Raw genomic sequence first — 20128 nt, 5'->3', positions numbered from 1 at the left:
TACACATATTTGAATGTTTACACATTAGGAGTTTAACTTTTTATACGTTTACAGCCTCAAGTGCAGTCATTGTTCACCACAGGGCTGGATGTTGGAGAACAATGTTATCTTAAGACATCAAGGAGTTTAAGCATCTTATTTACTGAAACATTTCCTAGTGGGGCCAACAACTACATCTGCACAGGCAACAGCGGTAAAAGGGTGGAAAACGAAAACAGGATAACATAAGAATCACGTTATTTTATGAATGGAATTCATTCATCATATGATAAAGCTGCTAATCAATATATTCCATATTTGAACGCAGGCAAATTACACTTGCTGGGAAATTATAAGCTGAATAGCATGAGGATATTAATCCATTGAGATACTGAAGCAGAATTGTAAATATGATCTTTGTCAGAAATCAATGACTGATTGACCGAGGCCCTGCCCCAGGATGAGGAGAGGAGCAGCTCTGCATACCAACAAATAAATACACAAATGTCTTTTTAAGGGCGAGATATGCAGACGCACACACGGAATGCAGAGAACAACATTATTGCAGTCCAATTTTAATCATGGCCAAATCATGATTGGAAACAACAAGGAGGACCAGAGATGTGCTGATGGTCAGAGATAGAGGGGAGGTTCGTGTATGTGGTCTGAACTACCGCGCAGCAGCCTTCTGCATGTTTCCGTACAGGGTTTATTACGGGGGAGCTATGAACTGTGAGCTCCCCCTACTGGTGTCAGCTATGGCTACCTTCTTGTTACCATGCTCTCTTTTTTTTAATACCGGCCTACGAAGCCGTATACAGCCATGGTACAGCATATGGAGACCCAACAGGAGTGTGACGGATATAAGAAAACTTGGAGACTGCGTGCATTGCTGTGTTATATCAAGTAGATGAATTCACATGATTTGATAAATGCCACACCTAAGGGGCAATTTCAGCACGCAAATCTCAAATCTTCTATGTTAGGAAATAACAAGCCGAATGCACTGTTTTACATCAAAAAGTTATGATTACGCTGACAAACTGTTTTCCAAAATTTGTACCAAAGTATTATCATTTCATTTCCCCAGTCAGTATATTGTGTAATTCAAACGACTTTCAGAAAGCAAAAATGGCACAAAGCAATAAATAAGCATGCTTGCAAATTAAAGAATACAGCTCTGGGCACACCAGTGTAAAAAGATGGAACGCACAATCTAACAAGTTGGTGCTTTGTTTCTCCTCTGAATGGACGCAACATTAGCAGAAGTGTGGGCTGAAAGGCTTGGATTTCTCATTTTGTGATTTACATCAAAGTCAGCCATACAACAAAGCCCCAACATATGTGCCCCCAAGATGTGTTTGAAAGCCCTGCTCTCCCACTAAAAACAATATACAGGCTAAGGCACATGATCGAATAGCTGTGGCAGAAGGAAACACTTCCACCGCCTTTAATGATAGCTTTGACTGCTCACGGCCACTTTTTTCTTCTGTTTGTTTGTTGAGCTACATGTCGAAGCTTGCCCTGTAAAGGCCTTACGGGGAACTGCGACATGCTGTAAGTTTGCTAGCTGGCTCTCATTGCAGGGAGCATTGTCAGCTGGCCAGACACAGTGATTTGTCTTCATATTTTAATATGTTTGTGAGCTGCATGCAAATGCTGTCTTCTCAGTGTCTCTCCAGTGTCCTAGATTCTAGCAAATGCATGCAGCCACAAACAGACACACAAAGAGGCAAACAGAAATTTATTGTGTCATCAGTGTTGCTGAGGGTTGAAGGCAAATAAAAGAGAGGAGAGGGAGAAAAAAGGGAACTGGAGAAAGGTCATTTACGAAAAAGAAAAGCCCACTTCAAACATAAACAATGGAGTGTATGGCTTCATTGATGGAAAAGTAAGTAGAGTGTAATTCTCCCCCAAGCCCAGCCTTTTATTCCCCACTCTCAATCACTTTATCTGTAGCACAAGCAGTGATATTTTGTGGCTTTCTAAATATCAGCTCAAAGTGGATTTATTTTAATTAAACTGGAGGCTGTGTTTACTCAGGACAAGGCATGTTACATAAAAATGAGTTTGGGGGGCATACGCAACGGACTGATAACTCACGGACACCAGGATACAAGACCCTTCTCACCCTGGACACAGTCTGTTTGACCTGCTCCCCTCAGGCAGGAGGCTCCGGTCCATTCGCACCAGAACCTCTCGCCATAAGAACAGTTTCTTCCCCTCTGCTGTCGGACACATGAACAATAACCGTATGACTGTTCCCACCACTAACACATGACCCTACGCTGTGTTCACTGCATCATTCCATGTTTGGCACTGATCACCACCTGCACTCATGTATATATCATGTATATATCTATCCACTTAGCACTTTTAATTCTTATTCTTATTTTTATATTTTTATGACAGTATGTTTGCACTGAAGCACCGCAGCAATTTCCTAATGTTGTAAACCTGCTCAACATTTGGCAATAAAACCCTTTCTGATTCTGATTCTGATTCTGATTATGCTTCATTCCACTGCTGGAAGTACATTACAAATCTTTCATTAGGGTGACATTTATAATATTACTGACAAACAAGGTTTGCTTGGGTTGATTAGTTCTTTCATTTCAAAAACTGAAAGCTTGCAGATGAGGTGTAACCACAAACAAATGAGGCTGACGTCAGTGGGGAGAAAGCAAATCAGGAGCAGCGGTTTGGAACGAGTGCATTAAAAACGCAGGACTCCAATATATTAAAAGCATGCAAGTGCACCTTATTTTCCACAAAGAGACAACATATATATGAATTTACCACCAGATGCTGAAATGAATCATTTGTTTTGACCTAAACTAATTTCTGTCATGTTTTTGTGTGCAATTATGTGTTTTTAATTAAATCAAAACTAATAATCAATCAGATAATTACCCATTAATGTCCCCAGAACATCTGCTCATTGACGGATCCATGGGTGGAGCCATTCATTGGGACGGTTGACCTACATTCATCCATCCTCGTCTACTTGTCAAATGACATGGCATTAATTGGTCAAGTCCACTTACTTTTATGGCAAATATAAGTATTCAAAATATTAGTTTGCAAATCAATACAACAACTGACATGATCAGCCTACATATGAAATGCTCCACCCTTTAATTATTGCAGTTTTTTTCTCACTAAGAATTGTCCATGATGAGGCTCAGGTTATACTAAAGTGCTGCGAACACAAAGTGCTACAGTGTGGTTGTTTTCTGCAGATAAAAGCATGGCTGAGAATCAATAGCGGGTCCCCAAGTGGACCGAGTGATATCTACGAGATGATCAGGAGTGTGTACAACAGCATCTGCGGACTCTGGGGGTTTGTAGGCTACACGTTCCAGCAGAGGTATTTGCAACACTTTAATTGCATGTAACTGTGGCGTAATCCAAATGCAAACTATGAATCACATGCAGACAGTGACAAAGTGTGTAGTTTCATCAGAAGTGCTTCTCCTGCGTGTCCGAGGGAGAAAAAGAAAAGTGTTTTTAATTGTGCGCCAGGTCAGAGGTTCAGGTAGCAACATCACTCATGATCAGATCAGAGTGGTATTTGGGGAGCTCTTAGCTGGATATCTTTCATGGCTGAGTATCCCCTTACTGGGTTTGGGTCTCTGCGTGGGGATGATTAGGAGCTGGAGGTGGGAGGAGGTGGTGTGCAGAGGATGGTGGGGTGGGGGGTTTGATGTGTGGAGGGGTGATTAATGTAGATGTCAGTAGTGGCCCTTCCTCCTATGCTCCCTACCCAGCATCCGTAATGACACCTGGGGAAGGCAGAATGGGCCTACCTGCAGCCCAGGCTCCCTCAGCAGGGCATGATTCTTCCCCATGATCCTCCTCTGTCAGCAGTCCTGTCACCCAGCTCGGATCAGGCCCTTATTAATGGGCCTCTATGTCAAACATAGATATTAAGCTGTGCTCCGCTTCGCACTAGCCTTGGCAATAACGCCCACACGGGCACACAAACACACACACACACACACACACACACATTCCTATACAATCCAGTGACAGACATAAACACACATGGCAGAGTGTGGCACAGGCAGAACTCGCAAACACATCACCACATGTGCATTAACATTCGCTGAAATATTACTTCCTTCTTTAGCAACTTTTTCTGATTTTGTTTCAGCGTGACAAAGAGTCCATAGATCTATTAGATATCACTGTTTCCCTCCTCTCCTTCTACTCTTTAATACACACAGCCCAATATCACATTAAGCCTAAAAAGTGACAAACCTTTCACTATGATGTATCGTCCAACAATGCAAATCACTCTAGTCACCAGTGAATAAGACCCATGCAGTTTTAAAAAGGTCACACTGAATGGCTACTGAGTACAGATTCTGTAAAATCTCTGTCTAGAAATGAGGCCAGCTAAAAGCAAATACCCCTCAAATATTGGCTAAGACTAAACTAGGGCTGCTTTTGCAATCTAGACTTGCTTCTTTAATAAGGTACATGAACCGGGGAGACATTTATAGGTATCCAAATTTTGGGTTTATTCGGGACAATAAAATGTTTAATGGAAGTCAGCATGACACCAGTTAAAACCTGTACTCTCTGATACTCCCTGAGAGAAGCTAAGTAAGGGGCCAGACAGATGGAGAGAGTATGGAGGATATGACACTTGAGCTCAGTGTAGAGAGAGTCTTCCATCAGCAGGACATAAACCTTGCATGTAATGCATCGTCTGTTCTTCCTCTGTGTTCACTGAAAGGTACAGGAAGCGAGATAGGGGAACCCTATCAAATGTTGGAAAATTGAAGTAGAAGATTAACTGTACAGGCGTTCTTTCTTTTAACATCTACTTCAGCTCCACAGTTTGCTGACTTTCTTATTTTCATGTGACTAAAAAGGTCATCAGTTTGTGATTTTGGTTGCAAGTTTTAATGTGGTACTTACAAGGGAATCACCTTTTCATAGTCATACATAAACTTTTTATTAAATTCTATTTAAAAAAAAATACTGGAATCTCTATGTGATTAACTCTGAAGTTCATGTCAAGTTCTGTGGCCAAAATATATATTTAAAAGATGAAGTGATTTATTTTTTAATCTGAACATTGCTATTTACATCATATTACAAATTTTGGATACGAGTGGATTCAAACAAACAAAACCAGAAGGCGGACACATCAACGGAGAGTCTGAGGAAGCTCTCCCTCAAATGCTGAGCATCACACACACTTTTGTGCATTCTGGTTGAATTTAATGCAACTACTTCTACATTTACAGCATCTACTTATGCTAAAAATGTCTTTATTTATGTATTATGATCTCAGCTAAGTAAACATATACACATTCTGTCCTCTGCCTGTATTATTTGGGGAATTAAACTCTTTAAGTGTAAATGTGTTAATTATTTTCAAGTATTTTACTAAAAATATTTTACTAGATTACGAGCTGAGATGTGTTTCACTACATTGTTTCTAATTAAACTACCTAGATGTATAAAGTGGATAAAATTTACTTATCCTTAAAAATGAAAAGCATCCAATTAAGCATTCAATCAAACATGTGTTAGGAATTGAGATATATATGATGCAAACACTGGATATTAGCCTATTGTGAATGGAACCCATTGCCAATAACCAAATATCTTTGTGACAAACATCAATAAAGATATTTGGTGTTTTTAAAATCCAATATAATGGCCAATATTGTTGGGTTTTGTTTTGTTTTTTAGATGATTTTAGATTTCTCCTATCTCTCATTTATTTTTTAAATTTTCATTTATCAGTATACCAATACTTAATATTGGCATATATTGCCAATGCCCCGGCCCCACCACCTGACATTACAATTACTAATGACGGAGATACAAATCTTAACAAGTCACATTTGAGCAATAGCACCGACTGCCGTAGGACTCTGGAGCTTTTTTTAAAAAATTCATATCTACACACCCATACTTCACACATGTGTGGTAAAAACTACAGATACCTATGATACCAAGAAATTGTTGCTTTCAGTTGCCCTTTTATTTGTGGCCAAGACGAACTATCAATGATGCAAACGAGGATTTGTGAACATTTCTTAGGAAAATATCATGGGCTACTTAATTGAGGTTTTTGATGCCGCCAGGGTTAAAATGACCAATTGAAACAGGGTACAGAGTCACATAGTTCATCTAATACCTCCTGGCCGAAAGGTTGTCTACGTGCCATAATGTGCATGAGGACAAACTGAAAACAGACAAGCTGGAGAAGCTTCCAGTGTCACACCAACAAGAGTTGAACAGACTCAGCACACTGCTGGAGGCAGAGAAAGAAAAAAACTTAACGAACAACCAGCAGAAAGACAAGGACTGTTTAGAGACTGAGAATCAATCCAGTGCCTGCCAGGAAGAGGTAAAAACCCTGAAAGAGCTGCTCAGGGAGAAGGATAGTAAAGTACTAGAACTCAACAAGGAGATGGAGAGCCTCTCTGCAGGGCTAACTGAAAACCTTCAAAAATAGCAGGCCAAAATGTAACGCTCTGGAGAAGAGCCTGAGAAAGGAGGTGACAGAGAGGAAAAACCATAGGAGGAGAAGGCGACTTTGGAGAAGTAAAATAAGAAAAAAACGGTTGGATGAGAAGAAAGCGCTTAACAAGGTAAAGAAAAAAGAAAAGTAGGTAATCAAAAACACGGGAGAAATAAAAAAAATAAAAAAAAATAACTGAAGGATGGAAATAAAGAGCTGATAAAGAAGAATAAGGAATTTGTCATGGATAAGTAAAATAAGCAGAACTTGAAGAGGTAAAGGAAAAAAAACAGGAGAAAAAGAACACAGGACAGGGATAGATCAAGAATATCCGATCAAGTGCAGAAAGAACTGGCAGAGGAGCAGAAAGAAAGAGAGAAAAAGAAAAATTAACCTTATGATGTAAATCAAACAAAGGCAAGTCGCAAAGAAAGAATTAAATAGCACAGAAGACTGAAAGACATGGAGGAGACAAAAAAAACAGAAGTGAAAAAAATCTGTGCTGTGAAGTGGATTATTATTTGTACAGATTTCGTTTAGGACGAACTTTATGTAGTAAAATGTTTTGTCTTGGGGTTTTTCTTTTGCTGTTTTTTTTAACTGTTCAATATTCATCCATCCACATCACACTTGCAGGTTTCAGATCACCAATGTAGTTTTAATATCCGACAAAGATAACACAAGAAAATACAAAATGTAGTTTTTAAGTGATGATTTTTATTAAGGGGAAAAAAGTTATCAAAACCTACCTGGCTCTGTGTGAACAAGTAATTGCCCCCTAAACCTAATAACTGGTTGTGCCATCCCTGACAGCAAGAACTGCAATCAAACATTTGTGATAAGTCTTTCACAACACTGTGAAGGAATTTTGGCCCACTATTCTTTGCATAATTGCCAGTTTAGGGTCATTCCAAAGCATCGCTATTGAATTTAATTCCAGATTTTAACTAGGCCACTCTAAAACCTTCATTTTGTTTTTGTTCATTTTCCTTTATTTACTTTTTAGCCATTCAGAGGTGGACTTGTTGGTGTGTTTCATTGTACTTCTGCATAAAGAAAGCATGCTTGAGCTTCAGGGCACGACCTGATGCAGAATTCATCAGTTACAGCAAGTTGTCCAGGTTCTGAAGCAGTCCAAGATCATCACACTACCACTACCATATTTGACTGCTGGTATGATGCTCTTTTTATAAAATGCTGTGTTAGTTTTATGGCAGATATAGCAGGCCTGCAATTCTTTAGATATTGTTCTCGGTTCTTTTGTGAATTTCTGGATGTGTCATTGATGTCCTCTTGAAGAAATTTTTATAGGCCAGCAACTCTTGGAAAGGTCTTCTACTGTGTCTCCATTTGTGGATAATTGCTCTTGAACTCATGGACATTACCAGGTGATGGGTTTTCTCTTTTTTAATGCTCTGCCAAGCCTTTACTGCAGCGACTTTCAATTGTTGTTTGCTTGTGGGTTTTTCTGTCCAAAGTTTAGTCTTCAACAGACCAGGTGACTGACTTGGCCATTCAAGAATTTTCCACTTTTTGGCATAATTAACTCCTGGGTTACTTTGGCTGAATGTTTTGGTTCATAGTTCATCTGTATTATGAAATGCTGCCCAATCAGTTTGACTGCATTTAGCTGGATTTGGGCAGACAGTATGTCTCTGAACACCTCAGAATTCAGCTGGCTGCTTCTGTCCTGTGTCACATCATCAATAAACACTAGTGTCACAGTGTCATTGGCAGCCATGTATGCCAAAGCCATTACACTGTCTCCGCCGTGTTTTACAGATGATGTGGTATGCTTTGGCTCATGAGCCGTTTCACACCTTCTCCATACCTTTTTCTTGCCATCATTCTGGTAGAGGTTGATCTTGGTTTCATCTGTCCAATGCATGTTTTTCCAGAACTGTGTTTGCTTTTTTTGCTTTTTTTTGTTGTTGATTTTTTTAGATTGATGATCACACATAAGTGTGACAAATATGCCAAAAACAAAATCAGAATGGGGGTGAGTACTTTTCACAGCACTGCATGTAAAGTGTGAAAAACATAAAACTTAATTTCACATTTTTATTTCTTTATCAAAAATTCATGACTAAATATGCAGCAATCAAAGATAAACATTCTTAGATATTTTTTAGATGGGGTCTAATAGTTTATCCATTTCATCAAGGCTCTGGGGTGTTGTTTGATCAGATTTTAACTGTCAGTGGTCTAGCATTTTGAGCAAAAATGCTCAGAGCTAATCACATTTAAATTCAAATGTTGTTGAACTGTGGCGTACAAAAATGTGACACCACATCCCGAGCCCTGTCCACACCAAACAAGTTAAATAAAGACTAGCAAAATACAATTATCTTTCAAGTGAAATGAAAAGCAAAACATTATCAATTCAGATTTAATGACTGAACAAAAATAAAAATTAATGAGTTACAGAAACATTTATATTTAGTCCTGAACAGACGCTGTAATGCACGCATTTTTCCCTCTGAAAAACACATTTCAAAAGATAACCCTAACCCTATCAACAAACCCACACATGGCAAAAAAAAGGCTTAAATGACACTATAAGTTCCTTTTCGGAGCAAACTTTCCAGCACAATCTGCCTCCCTCCTTCACTTTTTCTATTCTATGTCATCTTCTGCTTTCCTCCCACTCTTATTAGATATTCCAGCCCCACTTCTTTAAACACATTCCTGCCATTTACGGAATTTCCCTGTCTAGGTGAAAAAACAGCCCACTCCCATGGTCTTGATCGCTGTAGCTAATTAGCTGCCCTACTTTTTCCTGAACGCAGCTGCTTAATCTGCCTCTGTGGAAACTCATCATGACTGTCACTCCCCACCTAGGGCAGCACTTGACAACAGGGTACACGTTATTTTCATGACAGTGCAGGGTAAACAGTTTGGTCCAGTGAACGATGGGCAGCAGCGGCTAATGAGTGAGAATACTTGAGCCCTGATGAGTAAGAAAGGAGGGAATGAGAGGAAGGGAGGGTCTCAAGTATCTCTCAAACCTGCTTATCAGTTAGGACATTGTCCTTCCTCTTTCCAGTCCTCCTCCACAGCTATACCCATCATTAGCAAAGCTCAGAACAGACGCTGTTTCCTGTGCTTCATAAATCCCTTAGCCATACATAAAGGACCTGACTATAAAAAAGTGAAGACAGGTTTTATGATTGACATAAGGAAACCAGTCCCTTTTACAGTCGCAGTTTGACTGTATATACAAAAAAACGTATTCATTGTCATTTCCTTTTGGCTCATTAAAATCATTATAAAGAATTGTCAAGTTTCCCAGTAAGTTGGAAAGAAAAGTCTCAACTGGGACATAACAATTTACAAATTTTGGTGGGTAGAATAAACTCTATAAGACAGAAATAATACATTAAAAGTCTGATGTCTGATATGCCTCATTTAATCAATTACACCCTTATTTCTCACATGATTTAACCAATAAATACATAGAGCATATATTTCCTACTTTACTGTTTGTTTTGGCTTGTAATTTAACAGGAGAAGTATTTTTTTGTAGAAAAAGACTTTTAGAGGAAGATTGTCAAGTCTATTTTTGGTGCTCACCGCTAGCATTTAGTATTCTGCAAGAATGATTACCTCATACATAATAATAATAATGATAATAATGATAATAATTCATACATGCCGTACTATCAACTGTTAATATTTTCTTTTTTATCTCTAAATGGATGTGTGAGCTTCCAGTAACTAATTGCATCCACATTACAGGTTGTAAGACTTGTACATTGTTATAGCTTGAGTTGTAAATATATAAATGCAGCAAGTTTGATTATTTATTATGAAAGAGACATGTCCATACAATAGTATGGACATGTACTGTAAATATTTATTATTCCTTGTTAGAGGAAGCAGAGTGGGTATTAGCATGAACTATGGGTTTCATTAAACCTCCTTTTGTGGTGGTGACATCTGATCAATAAACAGTATTTAAGGTTTTTGCACTGTCCTGTTGTTGGAAGTTAGAATTACATTAAATTGTATATTTGGCATTCAATGTACAAATGCACACAGCATGTATAGATATGCATGGTTCACTACCTGCACTTTACAGATCAGGAGGTTCATATTTAAAACAGTTTTGATTTGAATATGACTAATGAAGAAAACCACATACACTCTATGAACAAAAGAACTGGGCTATATCTACACACCACTTGTACAGGAGCTGCTTGGTCATGGAAACTAATGCCATGACACTCCCAGCGCACAGTTTTTGTGCTGTTAATGCCAGAGGATGTTTGGAACTCACCAATTATTGAGTCAATCTGTTGATGTGGTTCTTTCATAAGAAGAAACTTCACAAACTGACTTGTTGTGCTTAGTAGCATTGTATTACAGTACCATGCTCAAAACTAGTGAGTTCTTTACAAAGACCCATTCTTTCACAATTGTTTATAACTATGACTAGATCCTTGATTCTGTCCAATACTGTGCAAAAGTCTTGAGTCATCCCACATTTTTTTTATAACACCTTCCTGGAATTTTCCAAAGTGGTCTTGAGCAATACTGAAACTCTTTCAAAGCTGTTGAAACCCTTTTCAACATTGGTTGCTTTTTCACTAATTTTTAGTTCATTCCTTGTATTTCACCATTTTCAGAGGCACATTTTTTTGTTTTTCTTTTCTTTGCGTTGTTGTTGTTGTTGTTACTTTTCACTTATTTTAAGCCCTGTGCATGACCATTTTCAGATTTTTTTTTTTTTTTTTTTTGTTCAGCCACTTAACACTGACTTATCAATCATTCAAGAATAAAAAAGGCTAGTGTTGTGTCTACACATAACAGAAAACTTAACAAAGAACCAATTTTAGATTCTATTTTTTGGTACATTTTACCATCAGCCTGTCCCAAAAACATATCATTTTAATTTCAGATGAACAGTGTCTGAAAAAATGCCCTTACAAAATAGAAACAACCCTTCATAGAATTGGCATAGTACCTGAGAGACAAAAGGTTACCTAATAGAGTTCAGGCTGAGCTGAAGATATATACTATTTTTTTCATTTCTGTTTGCACATGCTTCAGTAAACTGCTGCACCTATTTCCCATTTTCCTAGCAGAATATAAAGAACTGATCAGTAGAACAAGACTTTTATATAGCACTGTGCAACTCTGTACCTGTGGTAATGGGGCTGAAAACTAATAGACGTGGCTATATACTATATAAGTAGTTACTTAAAAAACTGTATTTTGACATGGAAAAGATTGCTGCTCTGAGAAAAGGGATTTTAAAGTTAGTTATGTAGGGAATTTGCAGCTAGCCCTTAATTCCAGAATGTTGAAAATGTCTTAGATTCAAGTTTTTTATTGACAACACAGAGCTCTATAATGGAAGATAGCGATGCCACTAGACTTAGTACTATACTAAGCAATGTAGCATACTCTAATTTACTCTAACAAGAAAGAAGAAGACATTAAAGGATACATTAAAGGATAGGTACTGTAAATCTACTGCATTCACTTCTTTTATGGATGCGTCCAATCATTCCAAATGGTCCTAATTCTAATTAGCAAATTGCAATTGTTATATTTTATCCATTTTAGCACTCAGTCCAATATGCTGGGGTTTAATTTGAATGGTAAACATAATAATCCACCTATTTCACCAGAAGCCCATTTTGAGGGAAAATAATGTCGATGAATTTTGGCTTTTATCAGTGAAAAGACTGCACTTTTTTGGACACAGTCTAGACTATGCCTAAAATATGTAACCCATTACACTCTCAACAATGCACTCACTTTTGGAACAGAGCCTAGAATTAAAACTGCTCCTCTCACAGCTTCTCTCTCACCCCTACTCAGATGTTTTCACTCTCCTCATCCCTCGTAACCTCGGCAAACTGACTGTGGACTAGAAAAACAGCCTAACCCTCACACAAAACTGTCTCCTTTGCACCACACAGGAGACATATGTTAAGAGAATTGAATAACATTGTTCACATCTGCTAACTCTTGGTTGGGCTAGTTCTGTTAGGCTCTAGGCAATTTTCAGAAATCAGATATCTGTTGCCCGACACAACAAATCCATTTCCATGAAGACAACTGGCATTACCAAAGATGCATTCTGGAGTTATGAATGAAGACGTAATTACAGTAGCAAGCTCATATGGAGCAAAAAGAAGGGGTTACAAAAAAACCCTCACATATAAATTCACCTAGGCTGTGTAAATGCCAAATTAAAATGTTGCTCAGTTGTCGCATTTGACTCAATCATCAATATATCTGACCGCCTTGCAAACAAAGCACATTGACACTTTAAAAAACATCGACCAAACAAAAAAATAAAAAATGACCCCCACCCCTGAGTGCCATCGACAGAATCAGCCAAAGGCCATATACATCAGAGGCTCAAACTTAATTGTCCCCCAAAAAGGAAAGTGATTTAGAGCCGTAGGTCATAGTAGTCCCAAATGACACATTAGGGCACCCCATCCTCATGGTTGACCAGGGACACCGTGACCCTTTTGAGGGAGGAAAATGTCCAGACAGGGGCCCCCATCTACCATAAAGTCTTCGATGTCTCCAATTTGAGATGAGTGATGGTCTGACACAAATGACGCTGGACATGACCATGCTGGCCTATAATTATTTATAAGCAAAAACAGAACAGAAAAGCAAAATACATCAACAATCAGATTGAAATGACTGCCAAAGCTTTAAGAAACATTTACACTGGAACACATGGATAATGGAGGACAGATTGATTTGTAAATGGCAACGAGTGATGTTGAATTGACACATGAAAAGAGACTGTAGATCAGCTCCACTATTCAGGCTAAGCTCCCCTCAAAGCACTGATCTGGTAATAAAACAATGGAGGCATGTAAGTGGCTTCCACATGGTGTAAGTGGATTTCACAGTGAGCAAGTGTCCACAGCCACTCCTAACCTGTGACCTCTTTCTGTGTTTGCTAACTGTCTCCAACAAATAATTATAAACCCCCCTCGGCAGAATGAATTACACGGACAGTATGGATCGTCATACTCTCTTCAAGCCCTAATGAAACTGGGCTTGTGCCCCTGACATTTCCATCCCCCAGGGCCAACGCTCACATGGTCGCTGCCTCATACCCTGGCCTTGCCACTTCACACTCTAATTGCTGCCTCATAAGCAAGCGCCACAGCAACAAATCCAGTTAACGACAGTGGCATATTGATCCTTGGCAGGCGGACAGGGAGGCAGGCAGGCAGGCAGCACCCTTGTCCCTAGGTATGGGAGGAGGGGCACTGGCTTTTACAACCTGAAGGATAGTCAGCATCCAATAAAGAGCAGGTATCTGTGACAAAACAAGAACCAAAAGAGGGTCAGAGTGATACAATTATGGTTCGGAAGCTCTGACCCTAACTGCAGGTGAACAATAGACTGCAGGATGATAGTAGGAAGGGGGGTAGAAAAGAGGGAGGCCCTCATTATATAGCTAGGCCAGGAGACCTGTTCAATTTGCTCCATTAATGAGCGCTGAAGAAGCACTTTCTCTCTGTCCCAGCAGAGCCATTACAGGCCTAGTCTGAGCACCGAAGAAGTCAGATTTCGCACCGTGCCACAAATACTGTCGGCAGCACTGGGACATTAAGCCAAACAGACCTGAAAGCTATGAATACACAAAGGCTGTATGGAAGCCTATAAATCCACGATGCCATCAATACAGAAATGCTGCTCTGGTACTCAGAAAGTTTTATGGTTACACGGCACGTTAATCATAATTTCGCTTTATTTATGTTGTTTTATTGTATTTTAAATATTGTAATCTTCTCCAAACATTTTATAGAATGTGTACTGAGTGATATTCAAGAACTTTAGTTGCTTTATGCAGCAAACAGGATGCCAAATTAGAAAAGGAAACAAAGCATGTTAGTTAAACTTCTCATTTCCATACTGAAATGGCAGGAAGAAAAGGCAATGCCGCTTTTTCTTCTAATTTATTTTTTATGGCACAGCACAGTAAAAGATAATATAATGAGGCCAAACAATGTGCAGCTTAGTGAGACTGTATTTCTACTTAAAATCTAACATTCATCAAAGATGTTTTTTTTTTTACAGCTACTGTACATTATACATTAACTGGAGCTGGTAAACATCTCAGTTGCAAGGAATCATCAAAGAACATTTTTGCAAATTCCATAATCCGCTTTAATGCTCCAATAAATTACTGTTTTTGCTGCCTTTGTTGTCTAATCTGGCTTACTTTCAACTCATACAGTATTATAATATCCCTACCTCCAAGAATAGCTTTTTCTTCTGTTCTAAGCTGGCAGAGCAGACAAAAGATGATCACTCCCTGGTACAAATTCTGATTCAAATACTTGTTCTTTACAACACTGAGTCCACATATTACTACTGAAGTTTACAGTCACATTGCAATTTCCAGCTGTAAAAACATCAGTTATTTTTTCCATTTCAAATCACATTTGAAGGCGTTTAGGTTTTCACACAATGACGGCACGCTTTCTGGATATTTTGGCATACGGTCCAAAGGACAACGGCTGAAGATTGAAACCTTTCATTATGTACCAGTGATTATTAATTCAATGTGCTAGTGATTCATTGGACATGGGTATACATGTCACACAGTAGAGATTATTTAAGCAGTGTAAGCAAAATAAAGTACCACCATAAAATAATTGAAAATAGACATCTGGTACTACCACCCAAGCACAAGACGGACACATCTGGACAATAAAATTAGATGCTGATTTTGCTGCATGACACTCTGTTGTTACAACTCAAACTGAACTCAGCACCATTTGGTTTCTGGCACCATCTTTGTGTAACCCCATCTCCCTCCCTTCACAATGTTGACCCACAGCTACTCTCAGCTGCTGTGTTCCAAGAGCTTCTGAGGCGCATGCTGATTTTTTGGCAATGAGAATATGAACGAGGAATGATTTCAGGTTTACGTACTGCTGATAGATGCTTACTTAACTATGGTGTCAAAGACACTTTGACAACCGTTTGACTCCCCCCCCCAAAGAAAAAGTAAATTCCCTGTCCCATAGCATGGCTGAAAGTTGATGCATTTTCTAAACTTTTGTCTATTTCAGAGTAAGAAAGAAGTGCATGCACATGAACCAAGACAGTAGGCTAATATTCAGTGGAGGTTTTATGAATATTAATGATTGTGTTTCATTTCTATATTTACCCAACCTTATATTTACCCATACCGTGCCTGCATGGAAACAGCAGAAACTGAGTAAAACACCCTTTTCCCCACTTTACAGAGGTGGAAAAATTGTCATTCCTTGGCATGCGCTTAGTGGCAGCATTATGGTTTATTGGACAGATTAATGTACAGCGTGTACTTTTATATATGTCCACACACAAAACCCCCCAAACAAAGCACTAGTATTGGGGATAAGGTTGATGTAATGCTTTAGGTTGTTACTTCGGTGTATCTATTTTCTTCTTTTTTAATTACAGCTAACAAAAACACAACAGACACAGATGTGCAAGAATGTTACACTACACAGCCATTTATTATAAATGGTTTCCTGCTGGGGCAGATCATGAATTCAGAATAAAGGTAGACCAAAGAAATAATACTACAATGTGGTGAGGGAGTGAATGTGCTCTCCGGTGAGTCTGTGACTGAAATCATCTCTTTAAAAAATGATCAAGGAAAATAAAAGTTCAGAACTTCATGGATCTGAAAGCTCCTGCATGTCCAAAACACTGCTTGTGTTTCTGTGGCTGATGCAGAGAGTGTACGGGCATATGGTCTCTGGTCAACAACATCATCTGGATTTTTACTACACCAGCTCTGATGTGCAGCACTGCTGCCCTTGAGACTTTACAGTGTGCTATCGAGGTCTAACACATAAAATCGAAAAGGTCATCACTGCTCTAAAAACAGGAGATTGTTACATGTACAAGAGAAAGAAAGACAGGGAAAAGAGAGAAAGAGAAGGTAATAGAAAAGGATCCAACTTTTTCCTTGGGATTTTTTCCAGCAGCTGTGCATCTACAATCCCAGTGTGCCGATAAAGCTTTACATCATTACAGGTAGAGTTTTTAAGGTATGTTTGTCCTGTCATGAATGTTTTACTTTACTGGGAGTTTTGGACACTTGAAAGGCTCTGGAGGCTCAGATAACATGGTATTACTATTAACATAATTGAACCACCACACAATACAACCTACTTTGCTTCAGTGAAGTCTCCCATGGTCCCACTATTTATTTCGGAGACCTGTTCTTTTTCATAGCCATATATAAAAATCAACAACAATCCGAAAAAACAAAAACTGCACCAGTTTATCGAAGTTATCTTGTTGTTCTTCTCCTTAAAAATATTTTTTCCCTTAGTTATTACTGCTGTTGTTTCCAGGTAATAAACTGGAAAATTCATGATCCAGTTTCTAGTATCCAATTACAGTTGATCGTAATTGTGCTCCCACTATCTTCAGGATCAAAAAGAGGATATAAGAGACAACACGAGAGGATGTGTGGGTCAAAAGGATTGCAACAATTTAAACGCGAGTGAGTAGTTTGAGCTGAGCTTAATGATTTCTGTGCGACGGTGTCATCGTAAGACCTCACTGAAAAAGGACCTGTTTTAATAAGGCCCCTTGTTCTGAAACTACCTATTGATTTTTACTGTGTCAGGTTGTGGGCCCGTGACCTGCTCTGGTTCCTGGCTCCCACAAAGGCTAAATTGAGCCATTTAGAAGCTGGCTCTGTCTTTAGAGACTCCAGCTCAGCACTGACTCCCGCAGCCAATTTATTTCCATCAGGTAGAACTTTTTTTCTGGAGCAGCACAATTTTGCCACAATGAACCTGCTGCTGAAGATCCTGGCACACAATTTCCTACTTCCTTCCATCTCCCTCCACTGAGTTTAGGTCTTACCCCTTTGCTTTATTACAGTTCAGCATTATACTTACAAGTCTGCCCTAGAGGAGCACATGTTCAAGAAAACAAGAGCGGAGTTTTCTTTCTTTCTCTTTTTAGGACATAAATCAACTAGCAAAAATGTTAGAGGAACATGTGTTTCCACTGACAGCCTACTGTCAAATCTACTGGACCTCTGCAGGTGAAAGCAAGCATTAAAATACCAGCATTAAAATACCAATGTGAGATGGACATGACATGATGAAGCAATACTGCCTACTATTAATTTAAAGGGCAATACTGTATATTTTTGCACAATGATGTATGCAGAATTACAAAAAACAAAAAAAACAAAAAAAACCCCCATCAAGTGCAAAGTGGCTGCTCAGGAATCATATTATCACTTCTGCTTGTTTCAGTTGGCAAATGTAACTCATCAGAGCTCACAGGGTAGATTACAGAAAGAAAATTATAATTTGTTTGTTACTGTTTGGCTGTATTGAAGACAATTAAAATGCACTGAGAGGTCAAGGAGGCTCACCAACCATCATACCCAGGACAAATTAATCTTCCATTATAATTTGACCAACACTCGAGGAGGAGCAGCAAGTTTTGTGAAAATGGGGAAGTGCCTGTAAAGCAACTAGTTTGTCCTTGAGCAAGGTTTGGGTAAAAACCCATTAGGTGATCACTTCATGCACGCTTCTCTAAAATCTGACCAATTATTTAGTTGAAGAAGCAAATCTTTTGCATTGTAGAAGGAAGTCTTAATGGGCAGATGGATGGAACAATGGAACACCATTCAATACACTCATTCAGCCAGAACCTAAAAACTCCAAACAAAAAGGCCTAAATAAAAGGTTTTAAAAGCTAACAGTAACTTTAGCATATGATATGTCGTCTGATGTTCATATGGCATTAAGCAGCTCTGTTCCTTAATATGCAATAACAGCATTTCAGCTGTTTTCCTATATCTGATGTGCTGCATGTGAGCCTATAGCTTTTCTATGATGTTCTTTATTATTATTCTTTTCCCTCAGCCCAGCCATTTGGGCCAGATGGCTGTCCTGCCTGAGCCAGGCTCTGCTGAAGAGTTCTTCCTGTAAAATTGGCTTTTCCCCTCCCATTATCACTAAGTGCTTGTTCATAGGAAATTATTTGCTTTCTCATTCAACCGTGGTATTAAGTGCTTCGAGATGACTTCTGAATTCATGCTAAATGGATAAAATCTACTTTAACTGGTTAACCAAAACTATCTGCATGCATATGTGCCGAACTTGATTCAATGTATAAGCCCTCACCTATTCACGTGTTTTCACTGTATGCCATGATCCCTTTGTGAAAAAGAACTTCAATTGCCCTTAGCATTAAGGCACTAAGAGCAGCATTGACAGTGACTGTATAAATGGCAGTATCTATAAAATCCTAACTAGACCCATCGTTAGTACTGATAAGACTGCAGCTGTTGCTGTTAAAGAGTGAATGGATCATTGTAAAAATTAAACAGCCAGCTGTAGCAGTGATCATTCATTGTCTGCACTAATCAAGATAAGAGGAAGATAAAGTGCAAATGATGCTAGAGCTGTTGTTAACTACAGTAAATACAGACAAATATGTTTACACATGCTTGAGCTTGTGTGAGGATATTCTTTAGGGTTATTCATAACTGAAAACCTGTAGGCATTAGGTGTCTTACCATGCAACATTTCCTATCTCAGATGCATACTGTATAGTCAGTGTGCTGTAAGCTGTAATGCAGCAGCATGCTATTGAAATACTGGTCAAAGATCACATAAAATACTTTCCATCTGAGTGAACTCTTGCTGAAATAGCTAAAAAGATGAAAGGATGCAGAGAAACCATCACACGAATGATCTGAACCCGAGATCAAACAAGAGCTGCTCCATGTCATTTCCTCAATCAAATTTAGGAACAAATCCAAATATTTTCTTCTTTTGAGAAGGCATGAATAGAGAGTGTAATTCAGGGTTGAGAGAATGTGAATAGCGTACCACAGGTCACTCCAGTTAGAGCGTATATAAGGATATCAGAAAAGCCATGAAACAGTGCTCAAAGGCAGAATGAGAAAAACTGATATGAAAGTAAGAGGAGGGGGAAAAAACATTCAAGGTCACCCTCGCCCCCCCCCCCGGGCAGCAAAACATTTCAGTGAACAGTGTTGCAGCGCATTCATAGCTCAAACCAATTTTACCAGAGGAATCAATATGGCTGAAATATTGGGCTTTTATGAGTTGCTACATTCAGCTGGCGGCCGTGCGAATGGAGTAATGTGTTCAGCTAGATTAGATTTAAACAGCCCAGGCAATGAGAAGGGGTGAAACGAATTTAAAAGGGAAGAACAAAGAGGAGCACAAACGCCATGATTATTATAATTATTCTTCATATTATTATTAATTGTTACGTCCGTACTTGGACCTCATGTGCATAACATTTGGTGACAAAATGCACCAGCTAGCATTTTTAATACATATGTTTATTCTTGTGGCTAAATTCTAAACTGTCGTTAAATGATTTTAGATGCACCTGTGTGGTGTGTTAAAAGCCTGCAAGTAAAACACAACTGTTTATTAAAAAAAACACAAAATATGAACAAGAACAATTAGATAAAAGAGAGCCTGTGTTTCCTGTACTATTCAATTGTGTGCATTTTCAAATGAAATCTAAATATAGCTACCATTTTAATGTCATTGAGAAAAGCTGCTTTTCCAAATCTATAAAACGGACTAATTGAAAATCAAACATGCTGTTTGATAGAGTAGTTATATCAGTACTTCAGTAAATGCCTTT

At 38.7% G+C, this 20128-nt stretch overlaps 1 protein-coding gene across 9 annotated transcripts in view; it reads right to left on the bottom strand.

Moving 5' to 3' along the window:
* Positions 1–20128, bottom strand: part of robo2 (roundabout, axon guidance receptor, homolog 2 (Drosophila)) — a 260488-nt gene that overhangs the window by 152655 nt on the left and 87705 nt on the right. The gene's annotated exons all lie outside the window — the stretch shown is intronic.

This window comes from Astatotilapia calliptera, chromosome 14, assembly GCF_900246225.1.
Source record: "Astatotilapia calliptera chromosome 14, fAstCal1.2, whole genome shotgun sequence".
NCBI lineage: Eukaryota > Metazoa > Chordata > Actinopteri > Cichliformes > Cichlidae > Astatotilapia > Astatotilapia calliptera.
This window is presented reverse-complemented; position numbering and strand designations above follow the sequence as displayed.